The sequence below is a fragment of the Eutrema salsugineum genome, unplaced genomic scaffold (assembly GCF_000478725.1).
Source record: "Eutrema salsugineum unplaced genomic scaffold, Eutsalg1_0 scaffold_6, whole genome shotgun sequence".
Classification (NCBI taxonomy): Eukaryota; Viridiplantae; Streptophyta; class Magnoliopsida; order Brassicales; family Brassicaceae; genus Eutrema; species Eutrema salsugineum.
Genome location: NW_006256547.1, coordinates 14,654,383 through 14,663,708, shown reverse-complemented (window position 1 = coordinate 14,663,708; position 9,326 = coordinate 14,654,383). Strand labels below are relative to the sequence as shown.

At 41.0% G+C, this 9,326-nt stretch overlaps 1 non-coding gene across 1 annotated transcript; it reads right to left on the bottom strand.

Annotated features, from left to right (window-relative positions):
• Positions 1 to 7,810: 7,810 nt before the first annotated feature.
• Positions 7,811 to 7,917, bottom strand: LOC112083703. Its single transcript, XR_002897839.1, has one exon. It is a non-coding gene; the product is annotated as a small nucleolar RNA R71 (small nucleolar RNA).
• Positions 7,918 to 9,326: the final 1,409 nt, after the last annotated feature.

The following is a 9,326-nucleotide window of genomic DNA, read 5'->3' as shown; positions in this document are numbered from 1 at the left end:
ATTTTTCCTCACCCTGAACCCATCCTTCTTTCAAGCCAATTGTTTGTGTGTGATTGAGAGGCCACCTTGGACCAAACTTAGCAGAAAGTGTTAGGTTTAGGGCGACAAGGGCAAGTCTCATTGAGTGCTAAGTTCCATTATCAAGGAGCTGAGAGATTTGGCAAGAACTATGTGTGGGGGAATACTTGTTGGTGAGTGGAAAAAGGAGAGATGAGTGGAAATAAAAGGAGAATGGTGAGAACTAGGGGATTGAAAAAGAAAAGAAATCAGTCTTGGAGTTTTGAGTCAAAGAAAGTGAGCTCTAGTGTTTTGAAAAGAAAGAGTCTAGCCTCTAAGTGAAAAGAAAAGAAGCCAAAGAGCTCAAAAGTTTTAAAAAGAAAGAAAAAAAAAAGGTTAGAGGTTACAAAAGAAAGTGAAAAAAAAAAGAGCTATGGAAAGTTTGAACTCCATGATTTGTGTATAAAAAGGAAAAGAGAATCCCCTAGTGAGAGAAGAATGAGTGTGAAAAATAAGCAAGTGAGGAAACTTTGAGTATAGTGTGGAGTGGGATGAGACCTTGCCCTTGTATGCATAGCTTGCCTTTTACCTTTAGGATTCTGCCAAAGTTTGGTCATTCATAGAGAGATCCTTTTGCTGCATTGAACCCACTCAGGCATTGATGAGATCATTTTAGTCTCATAACCTCACCCTAGCCAAACTATGTTTGTTTAAACAATGCATCATTTGATCCACTTGGTAAAAAGCTTAATGAATGTGAAAGAGTTGAGAGAGAAAGAACTTGTGGAGATTCCTTGTTGAGTTGATATATATCTGAGTATGGCTTTGCATTGCATAATTGAGCATGAACTTGAATTCTCATTGTGATCACTTCTCTCAAAAAGGAAATATGAACTCCCAATGCATTCAACCTCTCTCTCTCATTTTTTCATTCTGCTTGAGGACAAGCAAAGGACAAGTGTGGGGGAGTTGATATGTCCATAATTTGCATCATTTAGGTTGCATATTTCATTCCAAATCGTGTTTTATTTCATGCATTTTAGGTCCTTAGGGTTTGTTTTAGAACTTAGGAGATGCATTAGGTCCCAATGAGTCTTTGCATGTTTTGAGTGTTTATCAGGTGTATTTGGAGCTATTTGGAGCTGAAAAGCTGAATCCAGGAAGTGGAATGGTGATCAAAGCTTGAAAAGTGGTGAAATTGGGTTTTTGGAGGTTCTCGGCCATTCTCGCGTACCAGGAAGGTTTTTATCGGTCATTTTCACGTACCGCGGGTAGACCTTATCGGCCAAAACGCATACCGGCTATTGAATCTCTCGGCCAAAATCTCCGGGTACAGACACATTTCCGAAATCGCCCGTCCGGGGAACCTTCCGGTCAGATTCAGCTGTCGGGTGCTTCATCAAAGTTGGCGAGGATTGGATAACGGTTCTATAGCAAGTGGAATCATGGAATTCGGACTCGTGAGCAGAAAGTTAAGCTTGTCATAAGAAACCCCTGTCTCGCTGCTGTTTTGAACCAAGCCAATGAGCTCTGAAGAATGCGAAGGACGGTGCACTTCCAGGCCGATTCAATTTCCGGGGCCTTCATGAGAATCAGAGACATTTGAGTCCTCTTTCCAGGACGTCCGAGATCATCATTCAATTCGGAGCTATGAGCAGGAAGATACGGTCTCCAGAATGGACACATGTATAGACGTCTCTCTCTGATCGTGTAAATGCACTGCAAATATGAGCCCTCCAGGAAGCCTTCCACTTCCCAAGCACCGAAGCTTACTTCACCAAAGTTGGAGATATATGATCCCTCTGTCCTCTGAAACCGGAATCACTCAATTCGGACAAGTATCTTATGAGTTACACTCTCCGGAATGCGAAGTGGTCCAGACAACCCTGAATGATGCGACCTAAGTGAAACATGCCGCAATGAATGCCACGGTCTGGGACTTGACCGTGGAAACTTTTGCACACCTTCGGCGAATGACACGATCTTCATGCCACGGTCTACACTTGACCGTGGCAAACAAAAACTTGGCTGGGAAGAACTTTAAAAGCATTCAGCACTTGACACGGTTTCAATGCCACGGTCTAGGACATGACCGTGGCAACTTTTACACACCTTCGGCGTTTGACACGACCACTTGCCACGGGGCTTGACCAAGAGCTACTAGACCGTGGCAATTCAAGAAGTTCATCACCCAAACCCAGAAAAGAAGAGACACAGCCACTAGACATGGTGTAAATCAAGCCATGGCAACCTTGATCATGAAGAATCTGTCCAAGAACTTTGACACTATCAGTTTGCCACGGTCAGTTTGCCACGGTCTGTCCAAGCATCATCTGACCGTGGCAAACCACACCACTATCCATCAAAGCCGGGTCAGGACCCAGTTTTTCCTGGGCTGACCCGGTCCGCAAGAGACACTATATATGCTTTTTAGGGTTTTTTCCAAGACTTAAGCTTTGTTTTCTCTTGTTTCTCTTTCCTTTTTAGTGTTTAAACGAGTTTGATTAAGAGATATCTAAGGGATTTGATCATTTCAAATCTGTTTCTCATCATCTCATCATCTCATTTCTGCTTCTAATCATGATTAACATCATCTCTTGCAAAAGATTAGATGTGTTTTTCATGATTAGTGAGTAGTCATCTTTTAAACTTCGAGGTGTGTAGATTAGGGTGCTTAGATGATTGATTTGTGATGTTTAGGGTCTAGATTCTCATTTCATTTCCTTAGTTAGCTGCTCTTAATGCTAGATCTCTCATTATAAGCTTGATCTAGAACTTAGGCATTTCTCCACCCACAAGGTGTTTGATGAAATGCCTGAATGAGCTAACTTAAGGGTTTATGCCTTTTTCATCATGGGAATGATTTGTTAAATGCATGAATGACATATTAGAACTGTTTCTTAATGCTCATTGATTAATATTTCACAAATGATGATTTGGTTTGAAAGTGGATTAGTGTAGAATTTAATGCCTTCATGAGAGGATTAGTCTAGATTAGAGTTCTAAGTTGAAATGTTTGAGTTCATGTGATTGCTTGTTATGTCTTTCTGTATAAGATTCAGTCTTCTTGGTTGAGAGATTGTTTGGTCACTTATTAGGCTTGATGCATTATGATTGCTGATTGCTTGATTATATCTAATGGTTGTTAGACTTGATTAAGTGATTTGCAAAGGGATTATTGTCATGGGAATGAATTAATCTGATTAAGAAACCTAGACTAAAGAGTAGCAAGTGTTGCATTATGTTCTTAGCATCATGATTCAATATCTAAAGCACCCTAATCAATGATCACATCTAGAGGTTTAGCTTTTATCATTTACTTAATCACCATCATCTTGTTTTGTTTGCTTGCTTAGTTCATTAATCATAGCTTGTTTGTTCCTTGTTTTATGCTTTCTTGTTACTTTGTTCACACCAAAACTCATCTTTGATCACTTGACTTAAGACTTTATCACATACACTAGTGCCTAACTACCACACATATGGATTGACACCCCTTAAACTACTTTGACAAGGGGATTGATAACCCTTATTAAGGCCTTGAAAACCTTAGTTATCAGCCTAGAGTTGAACAGCAACACCAAGTCACCTTTATTGAACTCCTGATACAAGCCCAGGGCTGTCTCAAGGCTTGTATGATCTCTGAACACAAAGCTTGGTTTAACGGCCAAGGGTGGATTCACTGGCTGAGCTTCTCTAACCAGGAAATCGATTGGAGGGTCGGTTAAGTAACAATGGGAAGAGGTACACCACACAAGCTGTGAAAGGCTTATGATAAAACACAAGAGATCTTTGGTCTAGGAGGGACTGGTCTCGATTAGAACAAAGAGATTTAACAAGTTTTCTGTGCTGAGAAAAGCTTGAAAGAAAAATTCGATTTTATTGATGATCAAAGTTAAAAAGTTACACGGCCGTAAAGGGACTTATATATGTCCAAGCGGCTTAGACTCAAGAGAAAAAAGACTCAATGCGACAGGACTTGAAAAAGAAAGGTGCAACATCAAAGGGAATAAACAAGGAAAACTATAAAGGAAAATTCAAAATACTAAGCTAAAGTCTAGACTATATTCTCTCGGCTGCAACACAACAAAGACAAGGAAATTCGTTAGTCAAATGAAATGAAAGACTTACCTTATTTGTGACCATGGTTAGCGTGTCTTTAACTTGTCTTTGACCGAGCTTGAATGTTCCTCTTTAAGCGTCTTGATTCATTCTTGAGATGATGAGCACTTGAACTTGGGCTTCACTTGGTAAAAGAGGCCAGGCGTCCTGGTTCTTTGGGCTGTTGTAGTTTGATGAGAACTCTTGAAATGTATCGGCCCAAGCTTGTAAACAATGGCCCTTGTTAACCGTCTCTTCTTGGCAATCTTCTAGTTGCTCCTGATCTTCTCTTGGTATCTCTTTAGCTGCGGCTTGTAACCTTTGATTATACTTGTGTTGAAGTACTCTAGCTCTTGCTCTTGCTATTGGTCCTTCATGCATTGTTGGAACTTCGATATCTTGGAGTTGAGGCTCGGTTAAAACCGGTTCAGGTTGTATGTTCTCGTCATTCCCTCCCCCTTGATGAGGTTTTGACCTCAAAACTGGTTATTCTGCAAGATAAGGAGATAAATCAGCTACATTGAAAGTAGAAGACACATTGAACTCACCTGGTAACTCAAGCTTGTAGGCATTGTTTTTGATCTTCTCTAGGATCTTGAAGGGGCCATCTCCTCTCGGTGCTAGCTTAGAACTCCTTTGATTTGGGAATCTTTCATGCTGCATGTGTAGCCAAACCCATTCTCCAGGTTCAAATACTATCTCCTTGCGGCCTTTGTTCGCATGCCTCTCATATTGCTCGGTTCTTTTCTCTAAGTTCTCTTTGGCCTTTAGGTGGAGCTTCTTGACAAATTCAGCTTTCTGTTCCCCTTCTAGACTCACGGCTTCAGCTGGGGGCAATGGTGTGAGCTCCAATGGTGTAGTAGGGTTGAAACCATAGACGATTTCAAATGGGGACATCTTTGTTGCCGAGTGCTGAGCTCTATTGTAAGCAAACTCGATAAAAGGAATACACTCCAGCCAATTCTTCAGATTCTTTCCAATGGTAACTCGGAATAGGGCAGATAGAGTTCTATTCACCACCTCGGTTTGCCCATCAGTTTGAGGGTGACATGTCGTTGAGAATAAGAGTTTGGTCCCTAGCTTCTTCCACAAGGTTCTCCAAAAATGGGTTAAAAACTTGCTGTCTCGATCTGATACTATGGTCCTTGGTACTCCATGCAGACGTACCACCTCTTTAAAGAATAGATCAGCTGTTTTGGTTGCGTCGTTCACCTTGGCACATGATATACTCATATTTTGTCATGTTTAGGATTGCATTTTTGTCCAAATATTGAGTCTCATGCATACATTTAGGTAGTTTTACATATATTTGTCTTTGCTTTTGTCTTTAGTTAGGAATTACATTAGATCCTAGAGTGTTCTGCATTTTTGGAGTGTTCTCAGGTCATTTGGAGACTTTTGGAGCAACTTGGAGCTGGGATCATGGAGGAACCCTCACCTGTGTACAGCAACTCGGACAGATGGTTTGGTGCAGACAAAACCCTCACTTTGATCGCGTGTGACGAAGGACTTGCAATGCGATTCAACCTCCGGTGTCTTCATCAAGAATCAAGAATAATGAGTCTAGTTTCCGAAACACTTAGAATCAGACGATTTGGAGCCGTGAACTGGGAGATATCGCCATCGGAAGGAACAGATGTCTCGCGGCCCGATCAGGTCTTATGCGATGCCCCTCAAAGAACCGGTGGAACGGAGCCCTTACAGACGTCACCTGAACCCAAACCCTACACCAAAGTTCGAGATATTTGAGTATTCGTTCCAATGCAGTTGAAATCATGCCATTTGGAGCCATATCTTTGAAGTTACTCTCCCCTCAATGCAAAGTGGTCCGGGAAGGCTTAGGTTGTGCGATACGGTACTGCGACTTGATTAACTCGCACCCATGAATGTTCAACGCTCTGGAAACAAGTTAAGACTTTAGAGATGAGTGTAAGGAGACTCTGAGCAAGGTAGAGACTTCCAAAATCAAATTTGAGTAAGTCCATAATGCTGTGCAAGATAGACCTGCGAGTTGGACATGAAGTGGAACCATGTAGCACATGTGTTCGCAAATTACACCGACTTGGGCATGCGACTTGGACAAGGAAGTGACCATCTCGCACACATATTATCTCCATAATGCGTCCTGGTTGTGCGAGTTGAAGAGAAGGAAGCCTGAGCAGCACCAAACATTCGCTGTTTACACCTAGATAGGCATGCGGCTGAGGCTGAGGGATATATGGCGCACAAGGCTGCTTCTATAGCTATGCGACTTGGGCCTGCGACTTGGACCTACGACTTGGGAAGCACCTGACCATGTCACACACCAGCTACCAGACCCAAATGAGCCGGGTCAGTACCCAGTTTGTCCTGGGCTGACCCGGTCCATTAGCACTTAGTATATATAGCTTTTTGGAGAAAACCCTAAACATATCATCTTCTACTTAGTTTTCTCTCTAGTTTTCTTTCCTTTTTGGTAAAAAACGTTTTTGATTAAGAGATCTCTGAAGGGATTTGATCATTCCAAAGCTGTTTCTTATCATCTCATCATCTCATTTCTGCTTCTAATCATGATTAACATCATCTCTTGCAAAAGATTAGATGTGTTCTTCATGATTAGTGAGTAGTCATCTTTTAAGCTTCTAGGTGTGTAGATTAGGGTGCTTAGATGTTTGATTTATGATGCTTAGGGACTAGATTCTCATTTCATTTCCTTAGTTAGCTGTTCCTAATGCTAGATCTTTGCACATCACTCTGGTCTAGAGCTTAGGCAAATCTCCACCCACAAGGTGTTTGATGAAATGCCTGAATGAAAGCTAACTAAGGGTTTATGCATTAATGCCATGATGATGTTTGTTAATTGCATAAATGACATATTAGATTTGATTCTTAATGCTTACTAGTTCATATTTCACAAATGGGAATTTGGTTTGAAAATGGATTAGTATAGAGATTAATACCTTCATGAGAGGATTAATCTAGCTTTAAACTCTAAGTTGATTAGATTAGAGATCATGTGATTGCTTGTTATGTTTTTCTGTGTAAGATTCAGTCTTCTTGGTTGAGAGATTGTTTGGTCACTTATTAGGCTTGATGTATTATGCTTGTTGATTGCTTGATTATATCTAATGGTTGTTAGACTTCATTAAGTGATTAGCAAAGGGATTATTGTCATGGGAATGAATTAATCTGCTTTTGAAGTCTAGACTAAAGACTAACTTGCATTGCATTATTGTTCTTAGCATCATGAATTGGTATCTACAGCACCCTAATCAATGATCACATCTAGAGGTTTAGCTTTTATCATTTGCTTAATCATCATCACTTTGTTTTGTTTGCTTGCTTTGTTTAGTTCATTCATCATAGCTTGCTTGTTTCTTGTTTTATGTTTTCTTGTTACTTTTTCACACCAAAACTCATCTTTGATCACTTGACTTAAGAGCTTATCACATAAACTTGTGCCTAACTACCACACATATGGATTGACACCCCTTATACTACTTTGACAAGGGGATTGATAACCCATCTAATTCCTGAAAAACCTTAGTTATCAATTGGCGCCGTTGCCATATTGTGTGGGCATTGTTAGCATTAGTTTCTGATATAGTTTTTGAGATCAAGTTTCTTTTATTTTACTGATCACCTTTCAAGTTCTGTCTTTGTTTTCAAGTTCACATGGGAGCAGTGCAAGATTGCCTTTCTATCCAAGTTCTTCTCAAGCTCAAGGACTGCAAAGCTAAGGAACCAGATTTCCAGCTTCACTCAACATTCTAATGAGACCTTTGGAGAAGCTTTGGACAGGTTTAGAAGCTACAAAAATCAGTGTCCACACCATGGCTTTTCAGAAGCCTCTCTCCTTAGCACTTTATATAGAGGAGCTGTCCCCAAGATCAGGAATCAATTGGACACAGCATAAATGGGAATTTCTTGACAAAAGAAATCAATGTAGCTATGGAACTTGTTGAGAACTTAGCCGTGAGCCAAGACACCTATGGAGAAGACTTTGATAGAGCCAACAGATGTGAGGACTCTAGTACCCAACAAAGGTTGGAAGAGATGATCAAAGAGCTGCATATCAAGCTTGACAAAGCCCTGGTTGCCACTCAAAAGCCTATACACTATGTAGGTGTGTCTCAAGAGAGGAGATGCTTTGAGAACATAAATGAAGTGGGCCTTACACAAGAGGAGCTGAACTACATAGGTAATCAGAACAAGTTTCAGGGTTACAACAACTTCAACAAGAACCAGAACTTGTCTTATAGAAGCACCAATGTAGCCAATCCCCAAGATCAAGTATACCCTCCCCAACAAGGTCAACAAAACTTTGCTCCAAAGAATCAGTTCCAAGGTAACTTCCAAGGTCAACAAGATTTACAGCAGCCAACAGCTCAGCCACAAGGGAACAGCTTCAATAACCAACTCAGCTTCCAGCAACAAAGGCCACCACCTCCTGGTTTTGCCCCACCACCTGTTCAACAAAGTCCTGATTTCAATGTTGTTCTCCAACAGCTCTTACTAGGAAAACAAAAGATGGTATCTGACCTGGAGACACTGGGCGCTGAACTAAAGGCTATTAAAAAGAACAAGGGCATCTGCACTTCTGAACCACAAGTCTCTCTTCTTGGTAAAGCTGTTCAAAACCCAAAGGATTATTGCAATGCCATCTACTCCAATGATGACCACTCAGCTGCTGTGCAAGAGATTGAAGATCTATTTTATGGTCAAGTTTCTAGTGAGACTGCACAAACTCATGAGGATGAAGACACCATTATAGATGATTTCATGGCCTTCTTACATGAACTCAATGAGGACATTAAGAGCAAAAGTGTGGGGGCAGCTGGTTCAGTTTTTTCTGTTCAACAAGGGAATGATTCAGTGTCTATTGAAACAAAGGAGCTGCCAACTGGTCAAGCAAAGCCAACAGATAGTGCCTCCACCTCTGAATCAACTCAGATGAAACCCACCTCCCTCCCAAAGCTAGGAAACCCAGGGAAGTTCACCATCTCTTGCACTCTTGGCAACTTTAAAGTGGAGAATGCTTTGTGTGACTCAGGGTCAAGTGTTAGCATAATGTCTAAGGACATGATGGAGAAGCTAAAGGTCAAGTCTATAACGTCCTACCCTTCTTCTATCACCTTTGGAGATTCCTACTCCAAGAAACCATATGGGTTTCTGGAAAACTATCCACTACAGGTCGGTGAATGCATAATTCCCACTGATTTTGTCATCATGAAGATGAAGAAGACCAA